The sequence below is a fragment of the Dama dama genome, chromosome 3, assembly GCF_033118175.1.
Source record: "Dama dama isolate Ldn47 chromosome 3, ASM3311817v1, whole genome shotgun sequence".
Taxonomy (NCBI): domain Eukaryota; kingdom Metazoa; phylum Chordata; class Mammalia; order Artiodactyla; family Cervidae; genus Dama; species Dama dama.
Genome location: NC_083683.1, coordinates 2,949,640 through 2,972,168, shown reverse-complemented (window position 1 = coordinate 2,972,168; position 22,529 = coordinate 2,949,640).

The following is a 22,529-nucleotide window of genomic DNA, read 5'->3' as shown; positions in this document are numbered from 1 at the left end:
TTGAAGCTCTTGATATTCTTCACACCTTTTCAGGCTCTTCATGTTTTTGAACACCGCTTCATGCTCCGCCTGTTTTTCAGACCGTTTCCTGCTCCTCAAATTTTTGACACCTTTTGAAGCTATTCATATTTTTCACACTTTTATAGGCTCTTCATGTTTTTGAACACAGCTTCATGCTAGTCCTATTTTTCATACCGTTTCATGCTCCTCATATTTTTGACACATTTTGAAGCTCTACATATTTTTCACACCTTTTCAGGCTCTTCATGTTTTTCAACACCACTTCATGCTCCTCCTATTTTTCAGACCGTTTCATGCTCCTCATATTTTTGACACATTTTGAAGCTCTTGATATTTTTCACACCTTTTCAGGCTCTTCATGTTTTTGAACACTGCTTCATGCTCCGCCTGTTTTTCAGACCGTTTCCTGCTCCTCAAATATTTGACACCTTTTGAAGCTATTCATATTTTTCACACTTTTATAGGCTCTTCATGTTTTTGAACACAGCTTCATGCTCCTCCTATTTTTCATACCGTTTCATGCTCCTCATATTTTTGACACATTTTGAAGCTCTTCATATTTTTCACACCTTTTCAGGCTCTTCATGTTTTTGAACACCACTTCATGCTCCTCCTATTTTTCAGACCGTTTCATAATCCTCATAATTTTTACACCTTTTGAAGCTCTTCATATTTTTCACATATTTTGAGGGTCTTCATATTTTTGAACACCGCTTCATGCTCCTCGTATTTTTAAGACCGTTTCATGCTCCTCATATTTTTGACACCTTCTGAATCTTTTCATATTTTTCACACCTTTTGAAGCTCTTCATATTTTTCACACCTTTTCAGGCTCTTCATGTTTTTCAACACTGCTTCTTGCCACTCCTATTTTTCAGACCGTTTCTTGCTCCTCTTATTTTTGACAGCTTTTGAAGCTCTTCCTGTTTTTCACACCTTTTCAGGCTCTTCATTTTTCAACACCGCTTCATGCTCCTCTTATTTTTCAGACCGTATCATGCTCCTCATACTTTTGAAAACTTTTGAAGCTCTTCATATATTTCACACCTTTTCAGGCTATTCATGTTTTTGAACACCGTTTCATGCTCCTCCTATTTTTCCGACCGTTTCATGCTCCTCATATTTTTGACACCTTTTGATGCTCTTCATATATTTCACACCTTTTGAGGCTCCTCATGTATTTCAACACCAATTCATGCTCCTCCTATTTTTCAAACAGTTTCATGCTCCTCCTATTTTTGACACCTTTTGAAATTCTTCATTTATTTCACACCTTTTCAGGCTCATCATGATTTTCAACACCGCTTCATGCTCTTCCTATTTTTAAGACCGTTTCATGCACCTCATAATTTTGAAACCTTTTGAAGCTCTTCATATTTTTCACACATTTTCAGGCTCTTCATGTTTTTCCACACCGTTACAGGCTGGTCATATTTTTCAGACCGTTTCAAGTGCCTCATACATTTGACACCTTTTGAAGCTCTTCATATTTTTCACACCTTTTTAAACTCTTCATATTTTTTACACTTTTTCAGGCTCTTGATGTTTTTCAACACTGCTTCATGCTCCTCCTATTTTTCAGACCGTTTCATGCTCATCTCATATTTGACACCTCCTGAAGCTCTTCATATTTTTCACACCTTTTGAAGCTCTTCATATTTTTCACACTTTTTCAGGCTCTTCATGTTTTGAACACCGCTTCATGCTCCTTCTATTTTTCAGAGAGTTTCATGCTCCTCATGTATTTCACACCTTTTGAAGCTCTTCATATTTTTCAATCCTTTTCAGGCTCTTCATGTTTTTGAACTCCGCTTCAAGCTGCTTCTATTTTTCAGACCGTTTCATGATCCTCATATTTTTGACACGTTTTGAAGCTCTTGATATTTTTCACACCTTTTCAGGCTCTTCATGTTTTTCAACACCACTTCATGCTCCTCCTATTTTTCAGACCGTTTCATGCTCCTCATATTTTTGACACATTTTGAAGCTCTTGATATTTTTCACACCTTTTCAGGCTCTTCATGTTTTTGAACAGTGCTTCATGCTCCGCCTGTTTTTCAGACCGTTTCCTGCTCCTCAAATATTTGACACCTTTTGAAGCTATTCATATTTTTCACACTTTTATAGGCTCTTCATGTTTTTGAACACAGCTTCATGCTCCTCCTATTTTTCATACCGTTTCATGCTCCTCATATTTTTGACACATTTTGAAGCTCTTCATATTTTTCACACCTTTTCAGGCTCTTCATGTTTTTGAACACCACTTCATGCTCCTCCTATTTTTCAGACCGTTTCATAATCCTCATAATTTTTACACCTTTTGAAGCTCTTCATATTTTTCACATATTTTGAGGGTCTTCATATTTTTGAACACCGCTTCATGCTCCTCGTATTTTTAAGACCGTTTCATGCTCCTCATATTTTTGACACCTTCTGAATCTTTTCATATTTTTCACACCTTTTGAAGCTCTTCATATTTTTCACACCTTTTCAGGCTCTTCATGTTTTTCAACACTGCTTCTTGCCACTCCTATTTTTCAGACCGTTTCTTGCTCCTCTTATTTTTGACAGCTTTTGAAGCTCTTCCTGTTTTTCACACCTTTTCAGGCTCTTCATTTTTCAACACCGCTTCATGCTCCTCTTATTTTTCAGACCGTATCATGCTCCTCATACTTTTGAAAACTTTTGAAGCTCTTCATATATTTCACACCTTTTCAGGCTATTCATGTTTTTGAACACAGTTTCATGCTCCTCCTATTTTTCCGACCGTTTCATGCTCCTCATATTTTTGACACCTTTTGATGCTCTTCATATATTTCACACCTTTTGAGCCTCCTCATGTATTTCAACACCAATTCATGCTCCTCCTATTTTTCAAAGAGTTTCATGCTCCTCCTATTTTTGACACCTTTTGAAATTCTTCATTTATTTCACACCTTTTCAGGCTCATCATGTTTTTCAACACCGCTTCATGCTCTTCCTATTTTTAAGACCGTTTCATGCACCTCATAATTTTGAAACCTTTTGAAGCTCTTCATATTTTTCACACATTTTCAGGCTCTTCATGTTTTTCCACTCCGTTACAGGCTGGTCATATCTTTCAGACCGTTTCATGTGCCTCATACATTTGAAACCTTTTGAAGCTCTTCATATTTTTTACACTTTTTCAGGCTCTTGATGTTTTTCAACACCGCTTCATGCTCCTCCTATTTTTCAGACCGTTTCATGCTCATCTCATATTTGACACCTTCTGAAGCTCTTCATATTTTTCACACCTTTTGAAGCTCTTCATATTTTTCACACTTTTTCAGGCTCTTCATGTTTTGAACACCGCTTCATGCTCCTTCTATTTTTCAGAGAGTTTCATGCTCCTCATGTATTTCACACCTTTTGAAGCTCTTCATATTTTTCAATCCTTTTCAGGCTCTTCATATTTTTGAACTCCGCTTCAAGCTGCTTCTATTTTTCAGACCTTTTCATGATCCTCATATTTTTGACACGTTTTGAAGCTCTTCATATTTTTCACACCTTTTCAGGCTCTTCATGTTTTTGAACAGCATTTCATGCTCCTCCTATTGTTCAGACCGTTTCATGCTCCTCATATTTTTGACACATTTTGAAGCTCTTCATATTTGTCACACCTTTTCAGGCTCTTCATGTTTTTGAACACCGCTTCATGCTCCGCCTGTTTTTCAGACCGTTTCCTGCTCCTCAAATTTTTGACACCTTTTGAAGCTATTCATATTTTTCACACTTTTATAGGCTCTTCATGTTTTTGAACACAGCTTCATGCTCCTCCTATTTTTCATACCGTTTCATGCTCCTCATATTTTTGACACATTTTGAAGCTCTATATATTTTTCACACCTTTTCAGGCTCTTCATGTTTTTCAACACCACTTCATGCTCCTTCTATTTTTCAGACCGTTTCATGCTCCTCATATTTTTGACACATTTTGAAGCTCTTGATATTTTTCACACCTTTTCAGGCTCTTCATGTTTTTGAACACTGCTTCATGCCCCGCCTGTTTTTCAGACCGTTTCCTGCTCCTCAAATATTTGACACCTTTTGAAGCTCTTCATATTTTTCACACTTTTATAGGCTCTACATGTTTTTGAACACAGCTTCATGCTCCTCCTATTTTTCATACCGTTTCATGCTCCTCATATTTTTGACACATTTTGAAGCTCTTCATATTTTTCACACCTTTTCAGGCTCTTCATGTTTTTGAACACAACTTCATGCTCCTCCTATTTTTCAGACCGTTTTATACTCCTCATAATTTTTACACCTTTTGAAGCTCTTCATATTTTTGACATATTTTGAGGGTCTTCATATTTTTGAACACCGCTTCATGCTCCTCGTATTTTTAAGACCATTTCATGCTCCTCGTATTTTTGACACCTTCTGAATCTTTTCATATTTTTCACACCTTCTCAGGCTCTTCATGTTTTTGAACACCGCTTCATGCTAATCCTATTTTTCAAACCATATCATGCTCCTCATATTTTTCACACCTTTTAAGCTCTTCATATTTTTCACACTTTTTCAGGCTCTTCATGTTTTTCAACACCGCTTCATGCTCCTCCTATTTTTCAGACCGTTTCATGCTCATCAAATTTTTGACACCTTTTGAAGCTCTTCATAATTTTCACACCTTTTTAAGCTCTTCATATTTTTCACACTTTTTCAGGCTCTTCATGTTTTTCAATACCGTTTCATGCTCCTTCTATTTTTCAGACCGTTTCTTGCTCCTCATATTTTTCACACCTTTTGAAGCTCTTCATATTTCTCACACCTTTTCAGGCTCTTCATGTTTTTCTACACCACTTCATGCTTCTCCTATTTTTCAGCCCGTTTCATGCTCCTCATGTATTTCACACCTTTTGAAGCTCTTCATATTTTTCACACCTTTTCAGGCTCTTCATGTTTTTAAACAACATTTCATGCTGCTTCTATTTTTCAGACTGTGGCATGCTCCTCATATTTTTCACACCTTTTGAAGCTCTTCATATTTTTCACACCTTTTCAGGCTCTTCATGTTTTTCTACACCACTTCATGCTTCTCCTATTTTTCAGCCCGTTTCATGCTCCTCATGTATTTCACACCTTTTGACGCTCTTCATATTTTTCACACCTTTTCAGGCTCTTCATGTTTTTCTACACCACTTCATGCTCCTCCTATATTTCAGACCGTTTCATGCTCCTTATATTTTTGACACCTTTTGAAGCTTTTCATATTTTTCACAACTTTTCAGGCTCTTCATGTTTTTGAACACTACTTCATGCTCCTTCTATTTTTTAAGAGAGTTTCATGCTCCTCATGTATTACACACCTTTTGAAGCTCTTCATATTTTTCACACCTTTACAAGCTCTTCACGTTTTTCAACACCACTTCATGCTACTTCTATTTTTCAGCTCGTTTCATGCTCCTCATGAATTTCACACCTTTTGAAGCTCTTCATATTTTTCACACCTTTTCAGCCTCTTCATGTTTTTGATCACCGTTTCATGCTCCTCCTATTTTTCAGACCGTTTCATGCTCCACATATTTTTGACACCTTTTGAAGCTCTTCATATTTTTCACACCTTTTCAGGCTCTTCATGTTTTTCAACACCACTTCATGCTCCTCCTATTTTTCAGACCGTTTCATGCTCCTCATATTTTTACACCTTTTGAATTTCTTCATTTTTTTCACACCTTTTCAGGCTCCTCATATTTTTGAACACAACTTCATGCTCCTCCTATTTTTCAGACCGTTTCATACTCCTCATATTTTTCACACCTTTTGAAGCTCTTCATATTTTTCACGCATTTTCAGGCTCTTCATGTTTTTGAACAGACCTTCATGGTCCTCCTATTTTTCAGACCGTTTCATGCTCCTCATATTTTTGACAGCTTTGGAAGCTCTTCATATTTTTCACACCTTTTCAGACTCCTCATGTTTTTCAACACCGTTGCATGATCTTCCTATTTTTCAGACCGTTTCATGCTCCTCATATACTTGACACATTTTTAAGCTCTTCATATATTTCACATATTTTCAGGCTATTCATGTTTTTCAACACCGCTTCATGCTCCTTGTATTTTTAAGACCGTTTCATGCTCCTCATATTTTTGATACCTTTTTAAGCTCTTCATATTTCTCACACATTTTCTGGCTCTTCATGTTTTTCAACAACTCTTCATGCACCTCCAATTTTTCAGACCGTTTCATGCTCATCTCATTTTTGACACTTTTTGAAGCTCTTCATATTTTTCACACCTTTTCAGGCTCTTCATGTTTTTCAACACCGCTTCATGCTCCTCCTATTTTTCAGAACGTTTCATGCTCATCTCATTTTTGACACCTTTTGAAGCTCTTCATATTTTTCACACCTTTTGAAGCTCTTCATATTTTTCAGACTTTTTCAGTCTCTTCATGTTTTTCAACACCGTTTCATGCTCCTTCTATTTTTCAGACCGTTTCATGCTCGTCATATTTTTCACACCTTTTGAAGCTCTTCATATTTCTCACACCTTTTCAGGTTCTTCATGTTTTTCAACACCATTTCATGCTGCTTCTATTTTTCAGACCGTTTCATGCTCCACATATTTTTCACACCTTTTGAAGCTCTTCATATTTTTCACACCTTTTCAGGCTCTTCATGTTTTTCTACACCACTTCATGCTTCTCCTATTTTTCAGCCCGTTTCATGCTCCTCATGTATTTCACACCTTTTGAAGCTCTTCATATTTTTCACACCTTTTCAGGCTCTTCATGTTTTTCTACACCACTTCATGCTCCTCCTATTTTTCAGACCGTTTCATGCTCCTCATATTTTTGACATCTTTTGAATCTTTTCATATTTTTCACACCTTTTCAGGCTCTTCAAGTTTTTCAACACCACTTCATGCTCCTCCTTTTTTGCAGACCTTTTCTTGCTCCTCATATTTTTGATACCTTTTGATGATCTTCATATTTTTCACACCTTTTCAGGCTCTTCATTTTTTCAACACCACTTCATGCTCCTCCTATTTTTCAGACCGTTTCATGCTCATCTCATTTTTGAAACCTTTTGAAGCTTTTCATATTTTTCACAACGTTTCAGGCTCTTCTAGTTTTTGAACACCGCTTCATGCTCCTCCTATTTTTCAGACCGTTTCATGCTCATCTCATTTTTGACACCTTTTGAAGCTTTTCATATTTTTCACAACATTTCAGGCTCTTCTTGTTTTTGAAGACCGCTTCATGCTCCTCCTATTTTTCAGACCGTTTCATGCTCCTCATATTTCACACCTTTTGAAGCTCTTCATATTTTTCACACCTTTTCAGGCTCTTCATGTTTTTGATCACCATTACATTCTCCTCCTATTATTCAGACCGTTTCATGCTCCTCATATTTTTGACACTTTTTGAAGCTCTTTATATATTTCACACCTTTTCAGGCTCTTCATGATTTTGATCACCGTTACATTCTCCTCCTACTATTCAGACCGTTTCATGCTCCTCATATATTTGACACTTTTTGAAGCTCTTTATATATTTCACACATTTTCAGGCTCTTCATGTTTTTGAACACAGCTTCATGCTCCTCCTATTTTTCAGACCATTTCATGCTCCTCATATTTTTGACAACTTTGGAAGCTCTTCATATTTTTCACACATTTTCAGGCTCTTCATGTTTTTCAACACTGTTGCATGATCCTCCTATTTTTCAGACCGTTTCATGCTCCTCATATACTTGACACATTTTTAAGCTCTTCATATATTTCACACATTTTCAGGCTATTCATGTTTTTCAACACCGCTTCATGCTCCTTGTATTTTTAAGACCGTTTCATGCTCCTCATATTTTTGACACCTTTTTAAGCTCTTCATATTTCTCACACCTTTTCAGGCTCTTCATGTTTTTCAACAACGCTTCATGCACCTCCTATTTGTCAGACCGTTTCATGCTCATCTCATTTATGACACCTTTTGAATCTTTTCATATTTTTCACACCTTCTCAGGCTCTTCATGTTTTTGAACACCGCTTCATGCTAATCCTATTTTTCAAACCATATCATGCTCCTCATATTTTTCACACCTTTTAAGCTCTTCATATTTTTCACACTTTTTCAGGTTCTTCATGTTTTTCAACACCGCTTCATGCTCCTCCTATTTTTCAGAACGTTTCATGCTCATCAAATTTTTGACACCTTTTGAAGCTCTTCATATTTTTCACACCTTTTGAAGCTCTTCATATTTTTCACACCATTTCAGGCTCTTCATGTTTTTCAACACCGTTTCATGTTGCTTCTATTTTTCAGACCGTTTCATGCTACTCATATTTTTCACCCCTTTTCAAGCTCTTCATATTTTTCACACCTTTTCAGGCTCTTCATGTTTTTCTACACCACTTCATGCTTCTCCTATTTTTCAGCCCGTTTCATGCTCCTCATGTATTTCACACCTTTTGAAGCTCTTCATATTTTTCACACCTTTTCAGGCTCTTCATGTTTTTGAACACCGCTTCATGCTCCTCCTATTTTTCAGACCGTTTCATGCTCCTCATATTTTTGACATCTTTTGAAGCTTTTCATATTTTTCACACCTTTTCAGGCTCTTCATGTTTTTCAACACCACTTCATGCTCCTCCTTTTTTGCAGACCGTTTCATGCTCCTCATATTTTTGATACCTTTTGATGATCTTCATATTTTTCACACCTTTTCAGGCTCTTCATTTTTTCAAAACCACTTCAAGCTCCTCCTATTTTTCAGACCGTTTCATGCTCATCTCATTTTTGAAACCTTTTGAAGCTCTTCATATTTTTCACACAGTTTCAGGCTCTTCATGTTTTTCAACACTGTTGCATGATCCTCCTATTTTTCAGACCGTTTCATGCTCCTCATATACTTGACACATTTTTAAGCTCTTCATATATTTCACACATTTTCAGGCTTTCATGTTTTTCAACACTGTTGCATGATCCTCCTATTTTTCAGACCGTTTCATGCTCCTCATATACTTGACACATTTTTAAGCTCTTCATATATTTCACACATTTTCAGGCTATTCATGTTTTTCAACACCGCTTCATGCTCCTTGTATTTTTAAGACCGTTTCATGCTCCTCATATTTTTGACACCTTTTTAAGCTCTTCATATTTCTCACACCTTTTCAGGCTCTTCATGTTTTTCAACAACGCTTCATGCACCTCCTATTTGTCAGACCGTTTCATGCTCATCTCATTTATGACACCTTTTGAAACTTTTCATATTTTTCACACCTTCTCAGGCTCTTCATGTTTTTGAACACCGCTTCATGCTAATCCTATTTTTCAAACCATATCATGCTCCTCATATTTTTCACACCTTTTAAGCTCTTCATATTTTTCACACTTTTTCAGGCTCTTCATGTTTTTCAACACCGCTTCATGCTCCTCCTATTTTTCAGAACGTTTCATGCTCATCAAATTTTTGACACCTTTTGAAGCTCTTCATATTTTTCACACCTTTTGAAGCTCTTCATATTTTTCACACCATTTCAGGCTCTTCATGTTTTTCCACACCGTTTCATGTTGCTTCTATTTTTCAGACCGTTTCATGCTCCTCATATTTTTCACACCATTTGAAGCTCTTCATATTTTTCACACCTTTTCAGGCTCTTCATGTTTTTGAACACCGCTTCATGCTCCTCCTATTTTTCAGACCATTTCATGCTCCTCATATTTTTGACATCTTTTGAAGCTTTTCATATTTTTCACACCTTTTCAGGCTCTTCAAGTTTTTCAACACCACTTCATGCTCCTCCTTTTTTGCAGACCGTTTCATGCTCCTCATATTTTTGATACCTTTTGATGATCTTCATATTTTTCACACCTTTTCAGGCTCTTCATTTTTTCAACACCACTTCAAGCTCCTCCTATTTTTCAGACCGTTTCATGCTCATCTCATTTCTGAAACCTTTTGAAGCTCTTCATATTTTTCACACATTTTCAGGCTCTTCATGTTTTTCAACACTGTTGCATGATCCTCCTATTTTTCAGACCATTTCATGCTCCTCATATACTTGACACATTTTTAAGCTCTTCATATATTTCACACATTTTCAGGCTATTCATGTTTTTCAACACCGCTTCATGCTCCTTGTATTTTTAAGACCATTTCATGCTCCTCATATTTTTGACAGCTTTTTAAGCTCTTCATATTTTTCACATCTTTTTAAGCTCTTCATATTTCTCACACCTTTTCAGGCTCTTCATGTTTTTCAACAACGCTTCTTGCACCTCCTATTTGTCAGACCGTTTCATGCTCATCTCATTTATGACACCTTTTGAATCTTTTCATATTTTTCACACCTTCTCAGGCTCTTCATTTTTTCAACACCACTTCATGCTCCTCCTATTTTTCAGACCGTTTCATGCTCATCTCATTTTTGAAACCTTTTGAAGCTTTTCATATTTTTCACAACGTTTCAGGCTCTTCTAGTTTTTGAACACCGCTTCATGCTCCTCCTATTTTTCAGACCGTTTCATGCTCATCTCATTTTTGACACCTTTTGAAGCTTTTCATATTTTTCACAACTTTTCAGGCTCTTCATGTTTTTGAACACCGCTTCAATCTCCTCCTATTTTTCAGACCGTTTCATGCTCCTCATATTTTACACCTTTTGAAGCTCTTCATATTTTTCACACCTTTTCAGGCTCTTCATGTTTTTCAACACCGTTACATTCTCCTCCTATTATTCAGACCGTTTCATGCTCCTCATATTTTTGACACTTTTTGAAGCTCTTTATATATTTCACACCTTTTCAGGCTCTTCATGTTTTTGATCACCGTTACATTCTCCTCCTATTATTCAGACCGTTTCATGTTCCTCATATTTTTGACACTTTTTGAAGCTCTTTATATATTTCACACATTTTCAGGCTCTTCATGTTTTTGAACACAGCTTCATGCTCCTCCTATTTTTCAGACCGTTTCATGCTCCTCATATTTTTGACAACTTTGGAAGCTCTTCATATTTTTCACACATTTTCAGGCTATTCATGTTTTTCAACACCGCTTCATGCTCCTTGTATTTTTAAGACCGTTTCATGCTCCTCATATTTTTGACACCTTTTTAAGCTCTTCATATTTTTCACACCTTTTTAAGCTCTTCATATTTCTCACACCTTTTCAGGCTCTTCATATTTTTCAACAACGCTTCATGCACCTCCTATTTGTCAGACCGTTTCATGCTCATCTCATTTATGACACCTTTTGAATCTTTTCATATTTTTCACACCTTCTCAGGCTCTTCATGTTTTTGAACACCGCTTCATGCTAATCCTATTTTTCAAACCATATCATGCTCCTCATATTTTTCACACCTTTTAAGCTCTTCATATTTTTCACACATTTTCAGGCTCTTCATGTTTTTCAACACCGCTTCATGCTCCTCCTATTTTTCAGACCGTTTCATGCTCATCAAATTTTTGACACCTTTTGAAGCTCTTCATATTTTTCACACCTTTTCAGGCTCTTCATGTTTTTGAAGACCGCTTCATGCTCCTCCTATTTTTCAGACCGTTTCATGCTCCTCATATTTTTGACACTTTTTGAAGCTCTTTATATATTTCACACCTTTTCAGGCTCTTCATGTTTTTGATCACCGTTACATTCTCCTCCTATTATTCAGACCGTTTCATGTTCCTCATATTTTTGACACTTTTTGAAGCTCTTTATATATTTCACACATTTTCAGGCTCTTCATGTTTTTGAACACAGCTTCATGCTACTCCTATTTTTCAGACCGTTTCATGCTCCTCATATTTTTGACAACTTTGGAAGCTCTTCATATTTTTCACACATTTTCAGGCTCTTCATATTTTTCAACACTGTTGCATGATCCTCCTATTTTTCAGACCGTTTCATGCTCCTCATATACTTGACACATTTTTAAGCTCTTCATATATTTCACACATTTTCAGGCTATTCATGTTTTTCAACACTGCTTTATGCTCCTTGTATTTTTAAGACCGTTTCATGCTCCTCATATTTTTGACACCTTTTTAAGCTCTTCATATTTCTCACACCTTTTCAGGCTCTTCATGTTTTTCAACAACGCTTCATGCACCTCCTATTTTTCAGACCGTTTCATGCTCATCTCATTTTTGACACCTTTTGAAGCTTTTCATATTTTTCACACCTTATCAGGCTCTTCATGTTTTTCCACACCGCATCATGCTTCTCCTATTTTTCAGCAAGTTTCATGCTCCTCATGTATTTGACACCTTTTGAAGCTCTTCATATTTTTCAAAACTTTCCAGGCTCTTCCTGTTTTTGAACAGCGCTTCAAGCTCCTCCTATATTTCAGACCGTTTCATGCTCCTCATATATTTCACACCTTTTGAAGCTCTTTATATTTTTCACATCTTTTCAGGATCTTCAGGTTTTTGAACACCGCTTCATGCTCCTCATATTTTTCAGACCGTTTCATGCTCCTCGTATTTTTGACATCTTTTGAAGCTTTTCATATTTTTCACACCTTCTCAGGCTCTTCAAGTTTTTCAACACCACTTCATGCTCCTCCGTTTTTGCAGACCGTTTGATGCTCCTCATATTTTTGATACCTTTTGATGCTCTTCATATTTTTCACACCTTTTCAGGCTCTTCATTTTTTCAACACCGCTTCATGCTCCTCCTATTTTTCAGACCGTTTCATGCTCATCTCATTTTTAACACCTCTTGAAGCTTTTCATATTTTTCACAACGTTTCAGGCTCTTCAAGTTTTTGAACACCGCTTCATGCTCCTCCTATTTTTCAGACAGTTTCATGCTCATCTCATTTTTGACACCTTTTGAAGCTTTTCATATTTTTCACACCTTTTCAGGCTCTTCATGTTTTTGAACACCGCTTCATGCTAATCCTATTTTTCAAACCATAACATGCTCCTCATATTTTTCACACCTTTTTAAGCTCTTCATATTTTTCACACCTTTTCAGGCTCTTCATGTTTTTGAACACTACTTCATGCTCTTTCTATTTTTCAGAGAGTTTCATGCTCCACATGTATTACACACCTTTTGAAGCTCTTCATATTTTTCACACCTTTACAGGCTCTTCATGTTTTTGCACACCACTTCATGCTTCTGCTATTTTTCAGCTCATTTCATGCTCCTCATGAATTTCACACCTTTTGAAGCTCTTCATATTTTTAACACCTTTTCAGGCTCTTCATGTATTTGATCACCGTTTCATGCTCCTCCTATTTTTCAGACCGTTTCATGCTCCTCATATTTTTGACACTTTTTGAAGCTCTTCATTTTTTTCACACCTTTTCAGGCTCTTCATGTTTTTGAACACCGCCTCATGCTCCTCCTATTTATCAGACCATTTCATGCTCCTCATATTTTTGACCCATTTTGAAGCTCTTCATATTTTTCACACCTTTCCAGGCTCTTCATGTTTTTGGACACCACTTCATGCTCCTCCTGTTTTTCAGACCGTTTCCTGCTCTTCAAATTTTTACACCTTTTGAAGCTCTTCATATTTTTCACAAATTTATAGGCTCTTCATGATTTTGAAAACAGCTTCATTCTCCTAATATTTTTCAGACCGTTTCATGCTCCTCATATTTTTGACACCTTTTTAAGCTCTTCATATTTTTCACACTTTTTCAGGCTCTTCTTGTTTTTCAACACCGTTTCATCATCCTCCTATTTTTCAGACCGTTTGATGCTCCTCATGTATTTGACACATTTTTAAGCTCTTCATATATTTCACACATTTTCAGGCTATTCATGTTTTTCAACACCGCTTCATGCTCCTCCTATTTTTCAGACCGTTTCATGCTAATCATATTTTTGACACCTGTTGAAGCTCTTCATATTTCTCACACCTTTTCAGGCTCTTCATGTTTTTCAACACCGCTTCATGCTCCTCCTATTTTTCAGACAGTTTCATGCTCCTCATATTTTTGACACCTTTTGAAGCTCTTCATATTTTTCACATCTTTTGAAGCTCTTTATATTTTCCACACATTTTCAGGCTCTTCATGTATTTCAACACCCCTTGTTGCTCCTCCTATATTTCAGACCATTTCATGCTCCTCATATTTTTGACACCTTTTGAAGCTCTTCATATTTTTCACACCTTTTCAGGCTCTTCATGTTTTTGAACACTACTTCATGCTTCTTCTATTTTTCAGAGAGTTTCATGCTCCTCATGTATTACACACCTTTTGAAGCTCTTCATATTTTTCACACCTTTACAGGCTCTTCATGTTTTTCAACACCACTTCATGCTCCTCCTATTTTTCAGACCGTTTCATGCTCCTCATATTTTTGACAACTTTGGAAGCTCTTCATATTTTTCACACCTTTTCAGGCTCTTCATGTTGTTCAACACCGTTGCATGCTCCTCCTATTTTTCAGACCGTTTCATGCTCCTCATATACTTGACACATTTTTAAGCTCTTCATATATTTCACACATTTTCAGGCTATTCATGTTTTTCAATACCGCTTCATGCTCCTTGTATTTGTAAGAGCGTTTCATGCTCCTCATACTTTTGACACCTTTTGAAGCTCTTCATATTTCTCACACATTTTCAGGCTCTTCATATTTTTCAATAACGCTTCATGCACCTCATATTTTTCAGACCGTTTCATACTCATCTCATTTTTGACACCTTTTGAAGCTTTTCATATTTTTCACACCTTTTCAGGCTCTTCATGTTTTTGAACACCGCTTCATGCTAATCCTATTTTTCAAACCATATCATGCTCCTCATATTTTTCACACCATTTTAAGCTCTTCATATTTTTCACACCTTTTCAGGCTCTTCATGTTTTTGAACACTACTTCATGCTCCTTCTATTTTTTAAGAGAGTTTCATGCTCCTCATGTATTACACACCTTTTGAAGCTCTTCATATTTTTCACACCTTTACAGGCTCTTCACGTTTCTCCACACCACTTCATGCTCCTCCTATTTTTCAGCTCGTTTCATGCTCCTCATATTTTTGACACCTTTTGAAGCTCTTCATATTTTTCACACCTTTTCAGCCTCTTCATGTTTTTGATCACCGTTTGATGCTCCTCGTATTTTTCAGACCGTTTCATGCTCCTCATATTTTTGACACTTTTTGAAGCTCTTCATATTTTTCACACCTTTTCAGCCTCTTCATGTTTTTGATCACCGTTTCATGCTCCTCCTATTTTTCAGACCGTTTCATGCTTCTCATATTTTTGACACCTTTTGAAGCTCTTCATATTTTTCACACCTTTTCAGGCTCTTCATGTTTTTCAACACCACTTCATGCTCCTCCTATTTTTCAGACCGTTTCATGCTCCTCATATTTTTACACCTTTTGAATTTCTTCATTTTTTTCACACCTTTTCAGGCTCTTCATGTTTTTGAACACAAGTTCATGCTCCTCCTATTTTTCAGACCGTTTCATACTCCTCATATTTTTCACACCTTTTGAAGCTCTTCATATTTTTCACACCTTTTCAGGCTCTTCATGTTTTTGAACACAAGTTCATGCTCCTCCTATTTTTCAGACCGTTTCATGCTCCTCATATTTTTGACAGCTTTGGAAGCTCTTCATATTTTTCACACCTTTTCAGACTCTTCATATTTTTCAACACCGTTGCATGATCCTCCTATTTTTCAGACCGTTTCATGCTCCTCATATACTTGACACATTTTTAAGCTCTTCATATATTTCACACATTTTCAGGCTATTCATGTTTTTCAAAACCGCTTCATGCTCCTTGTATTTTTAAGACCGTTTCATGCTCCTCATATTTTTGACACCTTTTTAAGCTCTTCATATTTCTCACACATTTTCTGGCTCTTCATGTTTTTCAACAACTCTTCATGCACCTCCAATTTTTCAGACCGTTTCATGCTCATCTCATTTTTGACACTTTTTGAAGCTCTTCATATTTTTCACATCTTTTCAGGCTCTTCATGTTTTTCAACACCGCTTCATGCTCCTCCTATTTTTCAGAACGTTTCATGCTCATCTCATTTTTGACACCTTTTGAATCTCTTCATATTTTTCACACCTTTTGAAGCTCTTCATATTTTTCAGACTTTTTCAGTCTCTTCATGTTTTTCAACATCGTTTCATGCTCCCTCTATTTTTCAGACTGTTTCATGCTCCTCATATTTTTCACACCTTTTGAAGCTCTTCATATTTCTCATACCTTTTCAGGCTCTTCATGTTTTTCTACAACAATTCATGCTTCTCCTATTTTTCAGCCCGTTTCATGCTCCTCATGTATTTCACACCTTTTGAAGCTCTTCATATTTTCACACCTTTTCAGGCTCTTCATGTTTTTCAACACCATTTCATGCTGCTTCTATTTTTCAGACCGTTTCATGCTCCTCATATTTTTCACACCTTCTGAAGCTCTTCATATTTTTCACACCTTTTCAGGCTCTTCATGTTTTTGTTCACCGTTACATTCTCCTCCTATTATTCAGACCGTTTCATACTCCTCATATTTTTGACACTTTTTGAAGCTCTTTATATATTTCACACCTTTTCAGGCTCTTCATGTTTTTGATCACCGTTACATTCTCCTCCTATTATTCAGACCGTTTCATGTTCCTCATATTTTTGACACTTTTTGAAGCTCTTTATATATTTCACACCTTTTCAGGCTCTTCATGTTTTTCAACACCACTTCATGCTCCTCCTATTTTTCAGACCGTTTCATGCTCCTCATATTTTTGACAACTTTGGAAGCTCTTCATATTTTTCACACATTTTCAGGCTCTTCATGTTTTTCAACACTGTTGCATGATCCTCCTATTTTTCAGACCGTTTCATGCTCCTCATATACTTGACACATTTTTAAGCTCTTCATATATTTCACACATTTTCAGGCTATTCATGTTTTTCAACACCGCTTCATGCTCCTTGTATTTTTAAGACCGTTTCATGCTCCTCATATTTTTGACACCTTTTTAAGCTCTTCATATTTTTCACACCTTTTTAAGCTCTTCATATTTCTCACACCTTTTCAGGCTCTTCATGTTTTTCAACAACGCTTCATGCACCTCCTATTTGTCAGACCGTTTCATGCTCATCTCATTTATGACACCTTTTGAATCTTTTCATATTTTTCACACCTTCTCAGGCTCTTCATGTTTTTGAACACCGCTTCATGCTAATCCTATTTTTCAAACCATATCATGCTCCTCATATTTTTCACACCTTTTAAGCTCTTCATATTTTTCACACTTTTTCAGGCTCTTCATGTTTTTCAACACCGCTTCATGCTCCTCCTATTTTTCAGACCGTTTCATGCTCATCAAATTTTTGACACCTTTTGAAGCTCTTCATATTTTTCACACCTTTTGATGCTCTTCATATTTTTCACACCATTTCAGGCTCTTCATGTTTTTCAACACCGTTTCATGCTGCTTCTATTTTTCAGACCGTTTCATGCTCCTCATATTTTTCACACCTTTTGAAGCTCTTCATATTTTTCACACCTTTTCAGGCTCTTCATGTTTTTCTACACCACTTCATGCTTCTCCTATTTTTCAGCCCGTTTCATGCTCCTCATTTATTTCACACCTTTTGAAGCTCTTCATATTTTTCACACCTTTTCAGGCTCTTCATGTTTTTCAACACCGTTTCATGCTGCTTCTATTTTTCAGACCGTTTCATGCTCCTCATATTTTTCACACCTTTTGAAGCTCTTCATATTTTTCACACCTTTTCAGGCTCTTCATGTTTTTCTACATCACTTCATGCTTCTCCTATTTTTCAGCCCGTTTCATGCTCCTCATGTATTTTACACCTTTGAAGCTCCTCATATTTTTCACACCTTTTCAGGCTCTTCATGTTTTTGAACACCGCTTCATGCTTCTCCTATTTTTCAGACCGTTTCATGCTCCTCATATATTTGACATCTTTTGAAGCTTTTCATATTTTTCACACCTTTTCATGCTCTTCAAGTTTTTCAACACCACTTCATGCTCCTCCTTTTTTGCAGACCGTTTCATGCTCCTCATATTTTTGATACCTTTTGATGATCTTCATATTTTTCACACCTTTTCAGGCTCTTCATTTTTTCAACACCACTTCAAGCTCCTCCTATTTTTCAGACCGTTTCATGCTCATCTCATTTTTGAAACCTTTTGAAGCTCTTCATATTTTTCACACATTTTCAGGCTCTTCATGTTTTTCAACACTGTTGCATGATCCTCCTATTTTTCAGACCGTTTCATGCTCCTCATATACTTGACACATTTTTAAGCTCTTCATATATTTCACACATTTTCAGGCTATGCAATTTTTTCAACACCGCTTCATGCTCCTTGTATTTTTAAGACCGTTTCATGCTCCTCATATTTTTGACACCTTTTGAAGCTCTTCATATTTTTCACACCTTTTCAGGCTCTTCATGTTTTTGAACACCGCTTCATGCTCCTCCTATTTTTCAGACCGTTTCATGCTCATCTCATTTTTGACACCTTTTAAAGCTTTTCATATTTTTCACACCTTTTCAGGCTCTTCATGGTTTTGAACACCGCTTCATGCTAATCCTATTTTTCCAACCATATCATGCTCCTCATATTTTTCATACCATTTTAAGCTCTTCATATTTTTCACACCTTTTCAGGCTCTTCATGTTTTTGAACACCGCTTCATGCTCCTCCTATTTTTCAGACCGTTTCATGCTCCTCATATTTCACACCTTTTGAAGCTCTTCATATTTTTCACACCATTTCAGGCTCTTCATGTTTTTGAACACCGCTTCATGCTAATCCCATTTTTCAAACCATATCATGCTCCTCATATTTTTCACACCTTTTTAAGCTCTTCATATTTTTCACACCTTTTCAGGCTCTTCATGTTTTTGAACACTACTTCATGCTCTTTCTATTTTTCAGAGAGTTTCATGCTCCTCATGTATTACACACCTTTTGAAGCTCTTCATATTTTTCACACCTTTACAGGCTCTTCATGTTTTTCAACACCACTTCATGCTCCTACTATTTTTCAGACCGTTTCATGCTCCTCATATTTGACAACTTTGGAAGCTCTTCATATTTTTCACACCTTTTCAGGCTCTTCATGTTGTTCAACACCGTTGCATGATCCTCCTATTTTTCAGACCGTTTCATGCTCCTCATATACTTGACACATTTTTAAGCTCTTCATATATTTCACACATTTTCAGGCTATTCATGTTTTTCAACACCGCTTCATGCTCCTTGTATTTTTAAGACCGTTTCAGGCTCCTCATATTTTTGACATCTTTTTAAGCTCTTCATATTTCTCACACATTTTCTGGCTCTTCATGTTTTTCAACAACTCTTCATGCACCTCCAATTTTTCAGACCGTTTCATGCTCATCTCATTTTTGACACTTTTTGAAGCTCTTCATATTTTTCACACCTTTTCAGGCTCTTCATGTTTTTGAACTTCGCTTCATGCTCCTCCTATTTTTCAGACCGTTTCATGCTCCTCATTTTTTTGACATATTTTGAAGGTCTTCATATTTCTCACACCTTTTCAGGCTCTTCATGGTTTTCAACAACGCTTCATGCACCTCCTATTTTTCAGAACGTTTCATGCTCATCTCATTTTTGACACCTTTTGAAGCTTTTCATATTTTTCACACCTTTTCAGACTCTTCATGTTTTTGAACACCGCTTCATGCTAATCCTATTTTTCAAACCATAACATGCTCCTCATATTTTTCACACCTTTTTAAGCTCTTCATATTTTTCACACCTTTTCAGGCTCTTCTTGTTTTTGAACACTACTTCATGCTCCTTCTATTTTTCAGAGAGTTTCATGCTCCACATGTATTACACACCTTTTGAAGCTCTTCATATTTTTCACACCTTTACAGGCTCTTCATGTTTTTCCACACCACTTCATGCTTCTGCTATTTTTCAGCTCATTTCATGCTCCTCATGAATTTCACACCTTTTGAAGCTCTTCATATTTTTAACACCTTTTCAGGCTCTTCATGTATTTGATCACCGTTTCATGCTCCTCCTATTTTTCAGACCGTTTCATGCTCCTCATATTTTTGACACTTTTTGAAGCTCTTCATTTTTTTCACACCTTTTCAGGCTCTTCATGTTTTTGAACACCGCCTCATGCTCCTCCTATTTTTCAGACCATTTCATGCTCCTCATATTTTTGACCCATTTTGAAGCTCTTCATATTTTTCACACCTTTTCAGGCTCTTCATGTTTTTGGACACCACTTCATGCTCCTCCTGTTTTTCAGACCGTTTCCTGCTCTTCAAATTTTTACACCTTTTGAAGCTCTTCATATTTTTCACAAATTTATAGGCTCTTCATGATTTTGAAAACAGCTTCATTCTCCTAATATTTTTCAGACCGTTTCATGCTCCTCATATTTTTGACACCTTTTTAAGCTCTTCATATTTTTCACACCTTTTCAGGCTCTTCTTGTTTTTCAACACCGTTTCATCATCCTCCTATTTTTCAGACCGTTTGATGCTCCTCATGTATTTGACACATTTTTAAGCTCTTCATATATTTCACACATTTTCAGGCTATTCATGTTTTTCAACACCGCTTCATGCTCCTCCTATTTTTCAGACCGTTTCATGCTAATCATATTTTTGACACCTGTTGAAGCTCTTCATATTTCTCACACCTTTTCAGGCTCTTCATGTTTTTCAACACCGCTTCATGCTCCTCCTATTTTTCAGACAGTTTCATGCTCCTCATATTTTTGACACCTTTTGAAGCTCTTCATATTTTAACACCTTTACAGGCTCTTCATGTTTTTGAACACCATTTCATGCTCCTCATATTTTGACAACTATTGAAACTCTTCATATTTTTCAGACAGTTTCATGCTCCTCATATTTTTGACACCTTTTGAAGCTCTTCATATATTTCACAGCTTTTAAGGCTCTTCAGGATTTTGAACATCGTTTCATGCTCCTCCAATTTTTCAGAACGTTCCATGCTCCTCATATTTTTCACACCTTTTGGAGCTCTTCATATTTTTCACACCTTTTCTGGCTCTTCATATTTTTCAACACCACTTCATGCTCCTCCTATGTTTAGAACGTTTAATGCTCCCCATAATTTTGACACCGTTGAAACTCTTCATATTTTTGAAACCTTTTCAGGCTCTTCATGTTTCTCAACACCATTTCATGCTCCTCCTATTTTACAGAGAATTTCATGCTCCTCATGTATTTCACACCTTTTAAGGCTCTTCATATTTTTCACACCTTTTCAGGCTCTTCTTGTTTTTGAACACCATTTCATGCTGCTTCTATTTTTCAGACCGTTTCATGCTCCTCATATTTTTCACACCTTTTCAAGCTCTTCATATTTTTCACACCTTTTCAGGCTCTTCATGTGTTTGAACTCCGCTTCATGCTCCTCTTCTTTTTCAGACCGTTTCATGCTCCTCATATTTTTGACACCTTTTCAAGCTCTTCATATTTTTCACACCTTTTCAGGCTCTTCATGTGTTTGAACACCGCTTCATGCTCCTCCTCTTTTTCAGACAGTTTCATGTTCCACATATTTTTCACACGTTTTGAAGCTCTTCATATTTTTCACACCTTTTCAGGCTCTTCATGTTTTTCAACACCACTTCTTGCTTCTCCTATTTTTCAGACCGATTAATGCTCCTAATATTTTTGACACCTTTTGAAGCTCTTCATATTTTTCACACGTTTTGAAGCTCTTCATATTTTTCACACCTTTTCAGGCTCTTCATGTTTTTCAACACCACTTCTTGCTTCTCCTATTTTTCAGACCGTTTCATGGTCATCTCGGTTTTGATATCTTTTGAAGCTCTTCATATTTTTCACACATTTTGAAGCTCTTCATATTTTTCACACGTTTTCAGGCTCTTCATGTTTTTCACCACCGCTTCATGCTCATCCTATTTTCCAGACCGTTTCATGCTCCTGATATTTTTGACACGTTTTGAAGCTCTTCATATTTTTCACTCATTTTGAAGCTCTTCATATATTTCACACCTTTTCAGGCTCTTCATGATTTTTAACAACACTTCATGCTCCTCCTATTTTTCAGACTATTTCATGCTCATCTCATATTTGACACCTTTAGAAGCTCTTCTTATTTTTCACACCTTTTCATGCTCTTCATGTTTTGCTACACCACTTCATGCTCCTCCATTTTTCAGACCATTTCATGCTCATCTCATTTTTGACACCTTTTGAAGCTCTTCATATTTTTCACACCTTTTCAGGCTCTTCATGTTTTGCAACACCTCTTCATGCTCCTCCTATTTTTCAAACCGTTTCATCCTCCTCATATTTTTGACATCTTTTGAAGCTCTTCCTATTTTTCACACCTTTTCAGGCTCTTCATGTTTTTGAACACCGCTTCATGCTCCTCCTATTTTTCAGACCTTATCCTGCTCCTCATATTTTTCACACCTATTGAAGCTCTTCATATTTTTCACAACTTTGCAGGCTCTTCATGTTTTTGAACAACACTTCATGCTCCTCCTATTTTACAGAGAGTTTTAGGCCCCTCATGTATTTCACAC